We start from the raw sequence: 16,514 nt of genomic DNA, 5'->3' as shown, positions 1-16,514 counted from the left end.
TCATAAATGCATGTAAATTGTCAAGTATCCAAGTTTTGATCAGATCACCAGGAGGGTCCTACAATGATTGAAAAGTGTGGAAAACCTGTCACGTCACTTTTTTCAGTGGCTTATTAACTTGGAAAGTTCCCTAAATCAGTTGAGCACTACCTGTAATCCATTTTTTTCACATTGCACCACAGCTGCCCAAGACCTGTTGATTTTGCTCCCTCTTTGTGTCATGGACTGAGATATTTGCTTGGCGTGTACCAAATTTGAACAGGAAGACAAAATGGATTGAAGGAGCATTGATCTGGGGGGGAAAGAAGGAGTTCTTGCAGTGCTTCCTTATGGCAATCAATCTCTGCCCAAGGTCTAAGACAGACAGAATCAGATTGGTTGTAAAGCCAGCCAAATTAAAAAGTCTGACAGCCCCCCGCCCACTTCACCACACAGAGAGAATTCCTTTCTCCTTGCACAACTCTACAAAATTGAGACCACACCCTTATTACTCACAGAAAATAAGGCATCTCATTACAGTGCCCTGTGAGCTGGATTCCTCTGGTGCTTTTTTTCATGCAGGAGAAGGAGAAAGTTTCATGGCTTAAACTCTTCAGATTTCAGGAGAGCTGCCACAAAGAAGAAGAAATCTCTGCTTTTCTCGGGCGGTGGTGGGGAGGCTGGCCAACCTGAGGAAAGGCCAAAGAAGATCTGAAGAAGTTGGTGAGTAGAATTTCCCTTCTTACTGTGGGACGGGTGCGAGTGTCGGAAGATGGAGAGGTAGACTCTCTCAGTAGACTTTCTCATTAAAAATATATCTATATGTTTGGAAGTATTCATGGTTTGCAACCAGGAAAGAAGGACCAGGTGCCAACGCTGTAACCCTGATCAGAGATTACTGGGAACAATTTCATAGTACAAAATGAATTAAACATGAGATGTAGGTATAACTTCAGTGGATAATAAGATCATATTGCTTGTTCAAGCAACTAGCAGTCTGAGTAGGCATTTTCAGCACCCAGTGGTTAAAGACTACCCATAACAGGTCCTTAATACTACTCAGGACCCCAAGATGAAATAGTTTGATGGGTTCAGTGGCTGAACAGCAAATTAAAACAACTTGCTTCGTAGAGTTTGCTTCGATAAGAAACATCAGGAAAATAGCAAGGTGCTTTAATGTCCGTAATTAGGATGTGCCTCTCACTTCGTCCTGCTGATCTCCTTAAGCCCAGTCTGTGCCCAAGCGCCTTGTGAACCTCAAAAACTGAGCTGAGCAGGGGCTTGGAGGTTGGGGTTTAAGGGAGCAATGAAGGCAATTCAGTTGTTTCATCTTCTTGGCTTTTTATGGACTAGGAGGCCATTGAAGTTAAGCGCTTTAAAGAACTGAAGCTAAGCACAAAGTTAGTTCTTCCACCAAGAGGCAGAAAGAAAAGACGAAACATCTTGGTGTACAGAAATTGGGTTTAATTGTGCATCAGGCGTCTGAATGGCGACTTGGCAATCCGACTTTGGTGTTGGGTGGCAATTAAGAGGTTCTCCATACAGCAAATTGCCTTTCTTTTAAAATTAGAAGCAGCAGTAGTAGTAAATTTAATGCTAGCCAGAATAAAAAAGATGCACAAAGGGTGTTTGTCACCTGATAGGAATGAAAGGCAGGAAGGCGGGTATGTAGAAAAATCAACCTTAATTGTGCAGTCATCTGAATGGTAACTTTTTCATCCATCCCATGGAGCTGAACGATGATTATCAAGCTCTCCCTTCAGCAAATTTCCTTCATTTTAAAATTAGTTGTAGTAGCAGCAGTAGTAAATTTAATACTGGCACAGGGAGAAAAAAGCAAACTGTGTGTGATCTGAGAACGATGGAAAGGAGGTAGGCAGGCATGGGGAAGCAGGAGTTAATTTTTTTTCTCCTTTTGCAGCCAAAGTATATACTCTTGTAAATCTTTGCTTTTGAAATGCACTGCTTATAAAGGGAGGTAGCAACCAGACAAAAGAGAGGAAACAAAAAATAAAATAAAAGCAGTTCCTGGAGTGTTCTCCCAAAGCTTCTGCAGTTTGGTGAAGATAGGGCAGCTGGTTAGGAAAGGACGTTTAATAAACTTCACACGGACAGTAAAACAACAGAAAAACGAGACGCTTCCTGCGAAGACCTGACTTGCTACAGGGAGCACCAGGGGGTAGACGGTGGTAAGGAGGAATGACTGAGAACTGTCAAATGGGGTGGTTGTTGGTTTAAGCGTTGGTCCTAGCCAAGGGTGGGGGACCATTTGCGATGTAATTCAGTCACATTGTTTAGGTTGGCATCCAAAACGGGGATCCCGAGAGCTTACTAATGTTCCAAAGAAATTGCTTTTGCAAGTGTTGGAATTAACCCAGAGAGAGAAATTCATGACTCAGTCATCCCATAGGTGCAGGATTTAGAAGGATTTCTTTTTTGAATTCTTCCCTCAATGTTTTTTTTTAATTTTTATTCAAAACCTCCAGTGTTGGGGAACTCAAAACTTTATTTATTGTTTTGACTAAAGACTGTTAGCCCAAGTAGCTAACATAAAGAGAAGAAAATTCCAGGGAATTTCCAGGGAGACTTGTTTGCATGAGTTCTTCATTTTCAAGGAGAGAGGCTGAAAATGAAAAGATTACTTTAGACTCCATTCATGAGGTCTGGTTAATGTTTGCAATCATGGCAGTGACTCGCTGAAAGTTTGAACGGAAGTCTCGGAGAAGCTGAGGGTGCCAGGGCTTAACCTATCACTTTGGAGGTACATGGCAGGTACAGCACCACTGAGCTAAGGCCCTTCAATTATTCTTTTGTCTATACCAGCAAATGTGGTGGCTGCAGCAGCACGTTGCATGACTGGAACTGCTTCCAACAGCCATCCAGACAGCATCATTACTGCAGGAAACTCCTCAATTTACAATCACAGTTGGGGCCAAAATTTCCATTGCTAAGCAAGATGGTGATTAAGTAAGTCTCATCCAATTTTACAAAAAATATTGCCATGGTTATTAAGTGAATCCCTGCAGTTGTTAAGTGAATCACATCAGGAGTGGGTTCTGGCTTCTTTTACCACCAGTTCGCTCAGGGACGTGATTGGGGCATGCGCACTTGATGTGCACTGTGTGTGCATGCACAGTAGTTTAAAAATTGCTTTTGAGCATGCGCAAATGCAAAAAACAAGACAGTGGCACCTATTCGATAGAATCGGTTGAGAGGCATGGTTACTACCTACTTGGCCAAACTGGTCCAAACCAGTAGGAACCTACCTCTGAATCACATGATTCTTAAGCAAATATGGATTCCCACATTGACGAATACTTATTAGAAGGAACTGGGAACGTCTCAAAGGGCGAACACATGACTCAAGGATTTGGGAAGGGATTCACTTACCTTTGCTACCAGTTCACAAATGTGAGCATGCGCAGAAGGTGACACATTACGTTGGGGTAGGTGGGCAGAGCCTCCAGCAGCTGCCGCTACCAGTTCGCCCTAACCGGTATGAACCAGCTGAATACCACCTCTGCCAAGGATGCTGCAATGCTCATACATACATGCCAGTTGCCAAGTGCCCTAATTTTGATCACATGATGGTGGGGATGTTACAAGTGCAAGGACCCATTGTAAGTCACTTTATTAAATAAAGTTTATTTAGTGTCATTACAACTTCAAATGGTCGCTAAATGAATGGTTGTAAGTTGAGGATTACTTAGGTTGGTCACAAGGATATGGGTGCTTGCTTCAGAATCTGACAAATGTTTTGGCATGCATGGTTGCCTCCACCTTGGCTTACTTCTTCAGCCACTGAGATTTTGGGTAAATTATAATCCAACTTTTGTTAGGGCCATAATTCAGTGTGTTCAAGAAATTCTCAGCGTTGTCAAAAAAAAAAAAAAAACACATCAGATTTAATATTATTGTATTAAGTCTCCATGAAAACTCAACTGCTGGTGAGTTAGAACCAGAAGTGGGTTGCTGCTGGTTTGGCCCAGTCCAGCCGAACTGGTAGTAGAATTCAGCCTTGAGTCGCAGAACCGGCATCAACCCAGGCCTGCCACACCCCTGAACCAGTTCCCTCACTGCCGTTTGGCCGCCGTCATTTTGGATTTTAGTTTACTGTGCATGCACAATTCACTGTAAATTGTTCTGCACATGTGCATAGAACAATTTACATTGAAAAGTGCATGCGTGCGCAGCGCACACGCATTTGCATGCTGATTGCGCATTCGCAGTAATGCCAGCAGCAATCTACCCCTGGTTAGAATATAAAATATAGACTAATCAGGTTTGAAGGGACCTTAGAGATCTTCTAGCCAAACCCCTGTTCAAGCAGGAGACCCTATACTATTCTGGACAAATGGCATCTGATCTCTTCTTGAAAACATCCAGTGATGAAGCACCCACAATTTCTGGTGGTAAGTCATTCCACGGATTAATTGTTCTATCAGGAAATTTCTTTTTAGTTTTAGGTTGGATCTCTCTTTAATGATCTGTCATCCCTTACTTCTTGTCCTGCCCTCTGGTCAACCCCCTCTTCTTGGTAACAGCCCCTCAAGTACTAGAAAACTACCATATTTTTCAGAGTATAAGATACACTTTTTCCCTCAAAAAAGAGGCTGAAAATCTGGGTGCATCTTATACAGCATTTTTGGCCTCCAAAAACCCTGCCCCCTTCACCAAAATGGCCATTCATTGCCTTTAGGAGGGTTAGGGTCACTTTTTGTTCAATTTTGCACCACCACCACCCCAGCCCCCACTCTATAAGCTTCCTAAAGCCTATCCATGCCCTTTTTTTTTTTTTTTTTTTTTTTTTTGAGAAAAAATGGGGCCCGTTTTTGGGAGGTTTGCAGAGTGCAAAAACTTTCTTTTTTAATTTGCCTCTTCAAAACCTTGGTGCGTCTTATACACTGCGATGCATCTTATACTCCGAAAAATACGGTAACTATCATGTCACCCCTAATTCTTCACTTCATTAGACTAGACATACCTATTGTTCATCCCCCAGACCCTAATCATCTTTGTTGCTCTTATCGGCACCCTTTCTGGGGTCTTAACATTTTTTTTTGTATCATAGTGACCAGAAATGGATGCAGTATTCCAAGTGTGGTTTTCAGTATAAATTGGCACTATTGCTTCATGTGGTATGGAAGCTATCTCTCTGTTGTTGCAACTAGGAATGCATTAGCTTTTTTTGGCCACAGCACTCTGCTGGCACATGCTTAAATTGTGATCTATTGAGAGATCTAGATACTCTCACAGTTATTCCTGCTGAGCCAGGTACCACCTATACTATACTTGTGCCCAGTGGTGAAATTCAATTTTTTTATTACTGGTTCTGTAGCCATGGCTGGTGGCATAGCAGAGGAAGAATACTGCAAAATCCCCATTCCCTCCCCACTTCTGTGGCCAGCCAGAGGTTGTATTTGCCAGTTCTCCGAACTACTCAAAATTTCTACTACCGGTTCTCCAGAACTGGTCAGAACCTGGTGAATGCCACCCCTGCCTGTGCCCCTACCCATTCCACCTACTTTGATGTCATCTGCATCATTGACATGGCTCCATCCATGTAGTTTTATAGACAGAAACAATAGAAATAGTTTGCCATTTCCTTGTTCAAGGTTGCTTTTTCAACTTCCTAGTTTGGCATACAAATCTGTATATCCCAGATGGTTCCCTGCTTAAGAACTAATCAGAGGGATAACCATTTGTCTGAAGTGGCATAGGATTTTCTCCAAAGCAGGAAGTTAGACTAGAAGACCTCAAAGGTCCCTTCCAGTGGTGGGATTCAAAATTTAACTACTGGTTCTGTGAGTGTGGCTTGGTGGGTGTAGCATGGCTTGGTGGGTCTGGCTTGGTGGGCAGGGATACTGCAAAATATGGTGGCAGGGATACTTCAAAATCCCCATACCCTCCTGATCAGCTGGGACTCAGGAGGCAGAAAATAGATGGTGGCGGGGCCAGCCAGAGGTGGTAATTCTCCAAACTACTCAAAATTTCCACTACTGTTTCTCCGGAACTGGTCAGAACCTGTTGAATACAACCTCTGGTCCCTTCTAATTCTATTATACTACTCTAGGTTCTCCTTTGTTTAGCTTCCAAAAACAGTCAACATTGGAATAGACATTTCACTGAGATTTGTGGAACCCATACAACATCTTGGTTCAAACAACCTACTAATCCTTAATAAGGACATACAAGCCATGGTAGTTAGCTTCATACAACAAGCTAAATCTCAAATCAAGTTGATCACACAATAGTTAAGTAAAAGTATTGAATCTAACCAGAGTCCATCATTGGAAGACAATTTGTAACCATGTTTCTCTGTTCACTAGATCTCAGTTTGGATTAACCAATCCAGCATGGGATTAAGAAACATGGCAGGTAGGGTTCAAGTAGATCGCAACTAGGTTTATGCATCACATCAAGCCATATCACCCTAACCATGGTTTAAAAGCTAAAGCACAATAGGCTAGATTCACAAAACACACAGGCCAAAGCCAACCAACACACTTAGATTGTAGCTCAGAACAACACCTAAAGCCAGCTCATTTTAACTAGTAGTTTCGAAGTATTCCAGCAGTAAAGAGGTTAATATCTTCCTTTTAATCTCAGACATTAGACTAAGAGATCACCTGCAAGACATTCATCCCTCTCACCCTGGGAACTCCCATTTCAGAACTTCTTGGAATGCAGATGTCAAAGTCCTGTTACAAACAGGCTTTGGAGAGAGTAGAAGACACATATCTCTTAAAACAAGCAACTGTTTGCAGGTTCTAGAGCTTGGTGAAGCAATATGATGATGAGGGAGAACCACTGACATCACTGAGCACCTTAATACCAGAATTGCATTATAGTTCAGGACTCAGCCGGGTTCCCCCCTAACCTCTGCATCTGATCATGTCTTTAAAGAAAGGCCGAGTGGCAACCCTTGACAAGAGTTGGGCTCCATTGCTGCGCATTTGGGACCTTGCTGTTAAAAGATGAGCCACTTTGAACCTATTTTGTTGTATTTATTTTGTACAATGACAACAAAGGATATACTACAACCTTTGGCAGTTCTAAATTTGGATTTGGATTTGTTTATTATTTATAGGCCGCCCTTTTCCCTGAGGGGACTCAGGGCGGCTTACAATTTATAGGGAGGGGGATACAAGACAATAAAACAATAAACATGAAAACAGTGCAAGTAAAAATAAAACACAACATTCATCATTCGGGTGGGGACAGATTACGATCTTTATCCCCAGGCCTGACGGGATAGCCAGGTCTTGAGGGCTGTGCGGAAGGTCTGGAGGGTGGTGAGGGTACGAATCTCCACGGGGAGATCGTTCCAAAGGGTCGGAGCTACTACTGAAAAGGCTCTCCTCCGCGTAGTTGCCAGTCGACACTGACTGGCAGATGGAACTCGGAGGAGGCCTAATCTGTGCAATCTAATAGGTCGCAAGGAGGTAATTGGCAGGAGGCGGTCTCTCAAGTACGCAGATCCACTGCCATGAAGGGCTTTATGGGTGGTAAGTAGGACCTTGAAGCGCACCCGGAGATCAACAGGTAGCCAGCGCAGCTCGCGGAGGATGGGTGTTATGTGGGCGAACCGAGGTGCACCCACAATCACTCGCGCGGCCAAATACGGTTGCTTCAACCATACAGCAGGCAGAAGAACAATATGTTTTCTCTTTTTTTGTTTATTATATAAAATACCAAAGTACAAAAGCAAATAATAGGAAAATTAGGGGAGGGAAAATGTAGAAAATTGAATGTAGAAGAGAAGGGAAAAAGAAAGAAAGGGCATTGACTTCCAACTCCCTTTGGTGCAGTACAGAGGTGGGTTGCTGTCGGCATTACTGCCTGTTCGCCAGACGCACACTCCGTGGGCATGCACATTTGCCAAAAATGCAATTTAAAGTGTTCTGCGCATGAGTAGAACTGAAAACCAAGATGTCACCACTGCCCACGGTGCCTGGGGAACCACTTTGGGGGAGTTTCCAGAAACCCAGGCTGCCAAATCACTACCGGTTCAGCCGAACCGGTCCAAACCAGTACGAACCCACCACTGATGCAGTAGAATAAGATAGCAATAACAAACCCCAACTTTTCACTTTTACATAATAGTATAAAGTAGCCATTTCTATAACAACAGATCTATTTAATCAGTAAAACGAAAATCAAATTTTCTTTTTTTTCCCCCTGCCTCAAGCACAAAGTCCAGAAACGGTTTCCAAGCAGAAACAAAATAGTGTGTTTCCTTTTTATTTTTGTCAAAGTAGCCAATTTAGCCATCTCTTCAAACTCCCATCAGATTTGCAACCCTTCATCCATTGTGGGGATTGTAGTCAGGTGGAAGAACAATACACAGGAGAGTTTTTTGCTCCAGAGGCCCCTCCTGCACCTCCATCTGCAGTTAGATTCATTGTGATTATCTCTACCTGCTTATTTCTGCAGTTGCTGCTACTGCTAAAGGCTTAGATCCAGCTGTTTTCTGCCTGGTTGGCATTCCTACCTGACAAATGTATCTGTGTTGGTGCTTCTCAGGCATTTTAGTCCAAACAAAATTTGAGCCAAGAAAATGAGTCATCAAGGAAGAGAAAGGCAGCATGGCTCTGCTTATAACTATTTGCCATTGGGTGGAGAACCACTGGTTTCTTTCCCCCACGCTAACATTTTAGGTCAAATGCACCATAGTTATTTAATACCTGACACCACCTTCAATAATTAATGGCTCGTGAGATTCTGTGCAGATAGCTGCCAAAGCCAAATGAAACCATCCAGAAAAAAATGGGGACAAACATATTTGCACAACGGTATTTTTAATGCATCTATGCAAGATGTAAATATGTTCCGTATGGAGAATATAAAATATAAAGTCTCCCAAAGGTATATTGAAATATAATGCATTAAAGGCGAGCTCATGAATCTATCCGGCTGCATAAAAACCTCTCGATTCACTTAAATATAATCAGCATTCTGAAAAATAAACTCCACAAAAATGATTGAGTTTTACTCCAAGTATTCAAAGCGGGAGATAGGATCACATATTGCATTTAAAATATGAATTCCAGTTGCAGAACCTGAGATGAAGAATGCGACTAAGTGACTTTTGATATCAGATTGGTAGGGATTATGTTGCCGTGCCTAAGTTGTCTGTTAACAGCGTCAAGAAAAGTGCTGTACTTTTGACTCTAAACTAAGAGGGTGTAGACAGGGATCCCAAAGTTCTTCAGCCTGTTGACCCTTTTATGAAGCTTCAGATCAGTGATGGGATTCCAAATCTTTTCCTGCCAATTCTGAGACAGTGCTTTGCGCACGCACACAGCACTCAAAGACCGCCTTCACTGTCAGCGCTGGTGAGGCGCGGCAATTTGCTGAGCTAAAAAAACCAAAGGAATATAGGACAGGAAATGACAGGGGTGGGAGAGTGGGGCTAGCCAGTGGTGGTATTTGCCGGTTCTCCAAACTACTCAAAATTCCGCTACCGGTTCACCCAAACCGGTCCAAACCGGCTGAATACCACCTCTGCTTCAGATTGTTCATTGGTCTCCAAACATTTAAGCCTAACCCTATGGGAGATTCAGTACTGACCACTTTGGAGAACCCTTCCTGGGCATCACGAGAGAACAAGAGCGTCTTTGAACTGACAGATAGACACACCCTTCACAGTGCAGTTATGGATAGTTGAAATATGCAAGAATTAATGGTTTTGTAAAGGAGATTTTAATAAATAGAAATTCCATATTTATTAGGTTGCAATCCCCTTTCCTTCTCAAGCTCAAGACAGCATACATACATAGCACTTTCTCCTATTTTCATGGGTTTTGCCTGTTTTTATGGGAGGGGAGATTCCCCTACTTTTGTACACTGCTCAGAATCCATTGTTGGGCATCTAATAAATACCAATCTATCAATCAACCAATCAATCAGAGATGAGTACTGCCCCCTAGAGTCAGGAATGATTAGCACATATGTGAAAGGGGAACCTTTACTTTTACTACCATTCCAACACCTTGACCACATCACAACAATGATTCTTGGGCTAAGACAAAGAGGATCTCATGGGCTGTTGAAATAAGGAGAAAGGATGGAGAGTTGCAGCCAGGGCAACAGTCAGACAAGAGTCCATCTCAGTCCATAGAAGGAAAAGGAATGAAGAAAACATTTCAGGAATGATCCTCCCTAGTTCTCTGAAAAGGAATGTGGATGGAGAAGACATATCACAAAGGATCTCAGAGTCCCCTTTTCAGTGAGATGGTGGCATATCCATTTAATTAATCAATGAATTGGTTCATTAATTGATTAACTAGTATCCTCCCTAGTTCTCTGGAAAGGAATGGGTATGGAGAAGGCATCTCAAAAAGGGTCCCAGAGTCACGGCGTATCCATTTAATAAAAACAAACAAACATCCTCTCTTGGTCTCTGGAAGGCAAAGGCAAGGGAAGGGAGCTGTGTTTTCAGAATTGCAAGACTCTGTTACTGCAACCTTCCTATAACATGTGTTTATTCGTGATTTTGGTATCCTATCTGGGCGACTTCAAAGGGCTGACAGAGAAGCTAAGGATAGAGAGCAATCAGTGGACTTCCTCAACTTAGTATAGACTTAAATTAGGGTCATCTCAGTACTCAATCTGCCATTTTAACCATATGATCCCCTTTATACAGCAGAGTTGGCAACCATGTGACCCACACATACCCATGCCTAATTTTTTTCAGCCCACAACTTTAGACCTCCAATGGGCAGAAACCAGATTCATTCTTTTCACCAGGTTGAAATGGGCAACATGCAAAATGCCTCTGACTGATCAGGGTGGCCATCTAAAGCCTGCCTGCCTACAATACAGGTAGTCCTCAATTTACAACAGTTCATTTAGTGACTGTTCAAAGTTACAATGGCATTGAAAACATTGATGTAGGAGCGGTTTTCATAGGACCTTTGCAGCATGCCCATGATCATGTGATCAAAGTTCAGACATTTAGCAACTGGTACATATTTATGATTGTTGTAGTTTCCCGGGATGATGGGATCCCCTTTTGTGACCTTCTGAAAAGCAAAGTCAATGTGGAAGCCAGATTCACTTAAAAGCCAGGTTACTAACAGAGGTGATATTCAGCCGGTTGGGACTGGTTTGGGTGAACCAGTAGCGGAAATTTTGAGTAGTTCAGAGAACCAGCAAATACCACCTCTGGCTGGCCCTGCCCCCATCTATTCTCTGCCTGTTTGGGGACCAATGAACAATCTGAAGCAAAGGTGGTATTCAGCTGGTTCGGAACTTTTAGCAAAACTTTGAGTAGTTTGGAGAACCGGCAAATATCATATCTGGTTGGCCCCGCCCTGCCGCCCCTGCCATTCCCTGTCCTGTATTCCCTTGTTTTTTAGCTCAGCTGATTTGTGCAGCAGAGTAGATTGCCGTGCCTCAGCTGAGCTAAAAAAAACAGCTCGGCTTACCAGCGCTGACACCGAGGGCGGCCTTTGAGTGCTGGGCACAAGCGCAAAGTGTTCTCTCATAGAACCAGTTTTGGAATCCCACCTCTGGTTACTAATTGCAGGAATCCCTTTAACAACTGCAGCAAGAAAGGTCGTAAAATGGGGCGAAACTCACTGAAGAAATGTCTCATTTAACAACCGAAATTTTGGACTCAATTGTGGTCAAAAGTTGAGGACTACCTGTATGGCTAGGTGATGCTATGAAACCGCTAGCAAGACTGGCCTCCTAATTTTTTTAAAAGCAAAGCAAAGACATGCACACATACGCACACACACACAAACTGCTTTTGCCTCCCAGAACACATGATGCATCTTTTGACTTCCCAACACATAAAACATAGTATTGTGCCATAAATAGAGCAGCCATGAAGTGGAAAGGAAAACATGGATCAGATTTATAAACTGCTGTATTGAAAAACTGAAGTTTGGCCAAGTCGGTGAGACATCAGATCAGTTCCAGCAGAGAGAGCTATGAACTGCAGCTGGCAAAGCAGGGATTTTAAGACCCCTATTAAGAATGCCAGCTGAAGTTGCCTGTCAAAGCCTTAAAAGAACAATAAAACCATGTCAAGGACAAGGAGAAATAAAGAAAATTAGTCAAGTTCAAGATCTGCTCAGTAGTTTTGGACAGATTCTTAGATTCTTCTGCCTGGCCAGCTAAACCACATGGCCTTCCAACATTTTTACTCTCCCGCCTTGCTTTTTCTCTACACAGTGGCTACATTTCAGGCAGCAACAGCTGATAACTTCTTATGTTCTCTTTTCTTGCAGGGATATTAAAAAATCTTTAATAAAAGGAAAGATGATAGATTTTGAGGAAGGAAGGAAGGAGGGAGGGAAGGGGAAAGGAAGGGAAGGGAAGGGAAGGGAAGGGAAGGGAAGGAAGGAAGGAAGGAAGGAAGGAAGGAAGGAAGGAAGGAAGGAAGGAAGGAAGGAAGGAAAAATCAAGATCAGAGAAAAAGGAGAGAAAATTACTACTACTATGTCTATGATTACTTTTTGCTGCCATTTACTTTCCTCACTATCAAGGCCATGGCAAAGCAAAATTTCAAGAACCATTTGCGAAATTTTTCACAGTAGCCCCAGAATGGTTTAATCTTGTCTGTTTGAACCATGTGTGCTTTTATTTAAGTATCCAAAAAAGGGGGGGATAATATGGGTGTTCTAAAGATGTTCAGACTTCTTTTTTTTTCCTGGCCTAGACGTTTCTTAGAATTCAATTTTGAATACTAGACTTCAATGCCAAGCAGGACCCAAACTTTAAAAAGTTTTACTTTGTAGCCTTTTACTTTGATTGTCCTTTGAACTAAGTAATGTGGAACATACGATAATATTATATGGTTCTTGGATTATGCAGAATCCAATTATCACATGGAGGAAAGAAATCCATGCAGATAGAAAACCAATCTGTTGGGGAGAAAGCTGCAGTTTGTCTGCTATCTTTCTCTGTGGAGGAATTGGTTGTATGGAAAACATGTCTTTGTTCATTTATGGGAATTCACAGTGGACTGATGCTAACCACTAGTTACAAGTTAGTTTATTACTTACAGAAGGGGATGAGAGAGTGGGGAGGCAAGATCGTCTTGTTTTTCCTGTTTCTTTTGAAGAGCGTATATAAACCTCCCCCGGGTTAGTTTATTACTTGCAGAAGGAGGCCTGCTTAACGTCAACTCGCAAGAGAATAAGCTGTTTCAGAGCTAAGGAAGGGAGAAAGATTATATCAAAGGGAAGGTGTGGGAAGAATACCATTTTTGAAAGCTCTACTTTATGAAAGCAGAAAAAATAAAATGGGTTGGAAATCCAAAAAGAAAAAAGTTCTGCCCCAATTCTATTATCTATCTATTTCTTTTCTCTCACTTTCTTTCTTTCCTTCTTTCTTCCTTCCTTTCTTCCTTTCTTCCTCCCTTTCCTCCTTTCCTTCTTCCTTCCTTTCATCTTTTCTTTCTTTCCTTCCTTCTTTCTTTCTTCCTTTCCTCCTTTCTTCCTCTTTCTTTCTTCCTTCCTTCCTTTCCTTCCTTCTTTCCTTCTTTTTTTCTTCCTTCGTGTGTGTGTGTGTGTGTGTGTGTGTGTGTGTGTGTGTGTCCACCCTTGCATAACTCTGGAATGCATCGAGCAATTTCAACCAAACTTGGTACACAGATGACTTACTCTCTGGAAACAAATACTGTGGTGGTAAGACACCCCTAACAGCCCTCGGGTATGTGTTCTGTTAAGATACAGCCTGTTGTGCCTTAAAATGAGTTCTACTCTACTGTCATAAAATGCTTCTACTGTACAGCACAGTGGAGTTGCCATGCTAATGGCTTCATAGTACTCCACAATGGGGCTCCTTCCAGTAAAAGGGAAAATGCAACATTAGAAATTATGTTTGGTCTGGATATTTTCCCCCTATAAATAAATAACTGGGCAACGCCAGGTTATCAGCTAGTATGGTAATATAAAATAATTAGAACCATAAAAACATCAAGTGCTAAATATTAAAACATTAAAAGTTAAGGAAAAAACTAGATAAAGGGGACCAATATGTAACAGGATGGAGGTGGGATCTTTTCCTTTCTATACAAGAGGCCAAGATGAACCAACAATCTTGGCGGTTCTCCTTCATGTGCATACAGGTAGTCCTCAACTTACAACCATTCATTTGGTGTTCAAAGTTGCAACCACAATGAAAAAAGTAACTTACAATGAGTCCTTGCGCTTATGACCATTGCAACAACCCACAGTCATGAGATCAAAATTTGGGCACTTGGCAACTAGCTTGTAGTTACACAGTAGCAGCGTCTCGGAGACATGTGATTGCCACTTGCAACCTTCTTGCAAGCAAAGCTAATCACTGCAGTTGTTAAGTGAATCACACAGTTGTTATATGAATCCCTCGTTTATTTTGATTGTCAGGAGCCAACTAATCACGGGACAATGCAATGGTCCTAAACACATAGCAGTTGTCAAGCAGCCCAATTTTCATCATGTGGTTGTAAGTGCGAGGACCGGTTCTAAGTCATTTTCTTTCACTGCCATTGTAACTATGAATGACCATTAAACCAATGGGTATAAGTTGAACATCACTTCTGTTACACCATCAGGTGTTTTGGGTTAGGCAGAATAAATGAACTCATTCGGTGGCTGAGTTCATACTAAAAAGGGATTGGATGATTCAAATGTCTGCATGGGAACAGGGAATTCTGACCTGATGGGATTTTCTTGTATGAATTAAGCTAGCATTTGTTGTTGTTAGTTGCGAAGTCGTGTCCGACCCATCTTGACCCCATGGACAATGTTCTTCCAGGCCTTCCTGTCCCCTACCATCCTCTGGAGTCCATTGAAGTTCATGCCTATGGCTTCAGTGACTTCATCCAGCCACCTCCTTCTCTGTCGTCCCCTTCTTCTTTTGCCCTCAGTCTTTCTCAGCATGAGGCTCTTCTCCAGGGAGTCCTTCCTTCTCATTAGGTGGCCAAAGTATTTCAGTTTCCTCTTCAGGATCTGGCCTTCTAAAGAGCAGTCAGGGTTGATCTCCTCTAGGACTGACCGGTTGGATCGCCTTGCAGTCCAAGGGACTCGCAGGAGTCTTCTCCAGCACCAGAGTTCAAAGGCCTCAATTCAAAAAAATAAGCTATCATATCAAACCATAATTCGGTTTGTTTTGGAGGTAGATTACACATTTTGTTTTGTTAACCAGGTTTAAGATTCAGCAGGTTGCATCAAAGAGGCTTAGCCTTATTATAGTTATTATTCATTCTAACCCACCTCTTATAAGTGTATTAGCCCTAAAACAAGCCATTACGATTTATTCAACAAACTATTATTTTAAAATTACCTAACATTATGTATGGAGCCTATGCTTGTCTCTTGGTAGTCAGGAAATTTCTGAGCAGATAGACAAAATCCAGATAATCCATTTCTGGTTTAAATCTCAGGAAATGTTGTTGTAATTTTGCACATTCTTATGTTGTTTTAGGAAACTTTTCTTTAAAACGTCTGTTGGGGAAAAAATGGTAGGAAACCTACAGTCCAAATACAAGCGGCCCCACCTGTTGGATGGGTTCTTTGCAGATGCACAAAAAAACTTAGATCTAATTGCTCTTAAGCACCACAATTAGAGGAGAGAAAGCGAAATTGGACAGCTCCCAAAACAGAAGCAGGATTTCCTAGCTAAGAACAGTTGCTATTCTGGCAAAACCTGAGTGAACTGAACTTTGGAACAGCGAATTTATAAATAGTCCTCAATTTATGACCACTATTGAACCCAAAATTTCCATAGTTGAGCAAGACAGCTGCTGAATGAGTTTTACCCCATTTTACCACTTTCCTTGCCACACCTATTACAGTAGGCAAAGTACTGCAGTTGTTAAGTTAGTAACATGGTTAAATGAATCTGGGTTCCCCATTGACTTACCTTGTGAAAAGATCACAAAAGGGGATCCATGATCCCAGATCATTGCAACCTTCATAAATGCACCAGTTGCCAAGCGTCCAAATTTTGATCCCGTGACCACAGGAACGCTGCAATGGACATAAATGTGAAAAATGGTCATAACTCATTTTTTTTAGTGCTGTTGTAACTTTGAACAGTCACTAAATTGGTGGTGAGTTGAGAACTACTTTTCTGTTGCTGGCCAGAACTTCAATGAGATGTTTGTTTCTGTGGTGGATTCAAAAAAATTTTAATACTGGTTCTGTGGGTGTGGCTTGGTGGGCGTGGCAGGGAAAGGATACTGCAAAATCCCCATTCCCTCCCCACTCCAGGGGAAAGATAATACAAAATCTCCATTCCCTCCCCACTCCAGGGGAAGGATACCACAAAATCCACATTCCCTCCCGATCAGCTGGGACTCGGGAGGCAGAGAATACATGGGGGTGGGGCTAGCCAGAGGTGGCATTTGCCAGTTCTCCAAACTATTCAAAATTTTCACTACCACTTCTCCAGAACTGGTCAAAACCTGCTAAATACCACCTCAAACCCCTATTCAACATACAATTCCAAGAGACAATGGAAAAATTAAGCAGTTGGAGTTAGACTAAGATGTAGAAGAGAGCTGTAGTTAGGTTCACAGATCATGCCACATC

General features: G+C 42.2%; 1 protein-coding gene across 1 annotated transcript in view; it reads left to right on the top strand.

Moving 5' to 3' along the window:
* The first annotated feature begins 562 nt into the window (after positions 1–562).
* Positions 563–16,514, top strand: part of GJB3 (gap junction protein beta 3) — a 30,786-nt gene continuing 14,834 nt past the window's right edge. Inside the window, exon 1 of the mRNA XM_032228165.1 lies at positions 563–702. The gene's annotated coding sequence lies outside the window, so the exon portion shown is untranslated. The remainder of the gene's footprint in view (positions 703–16,514) is intronic.

Source organism: Thamnophis elegans, chromosome 12 (assembly GCF_009769535.1).
Source record: "Thamnophis elegans isolate rThaEle1 chromosome 12, rThaEle1.pri, whole genome shotgun sequence".
Taxonomy (NCBI): domain Eukaryota; kingdom Metazoa; phylum Chordata; class Lepidosauria; order Squamata; family Colubridae; genus Thamnophis; species Thamnophis elegans.
The sequence above is the reverse complement of the archived record's forward strand: the minus strand, read 5'-3'. Positions and strand labels throughout refer to the sequence as shown.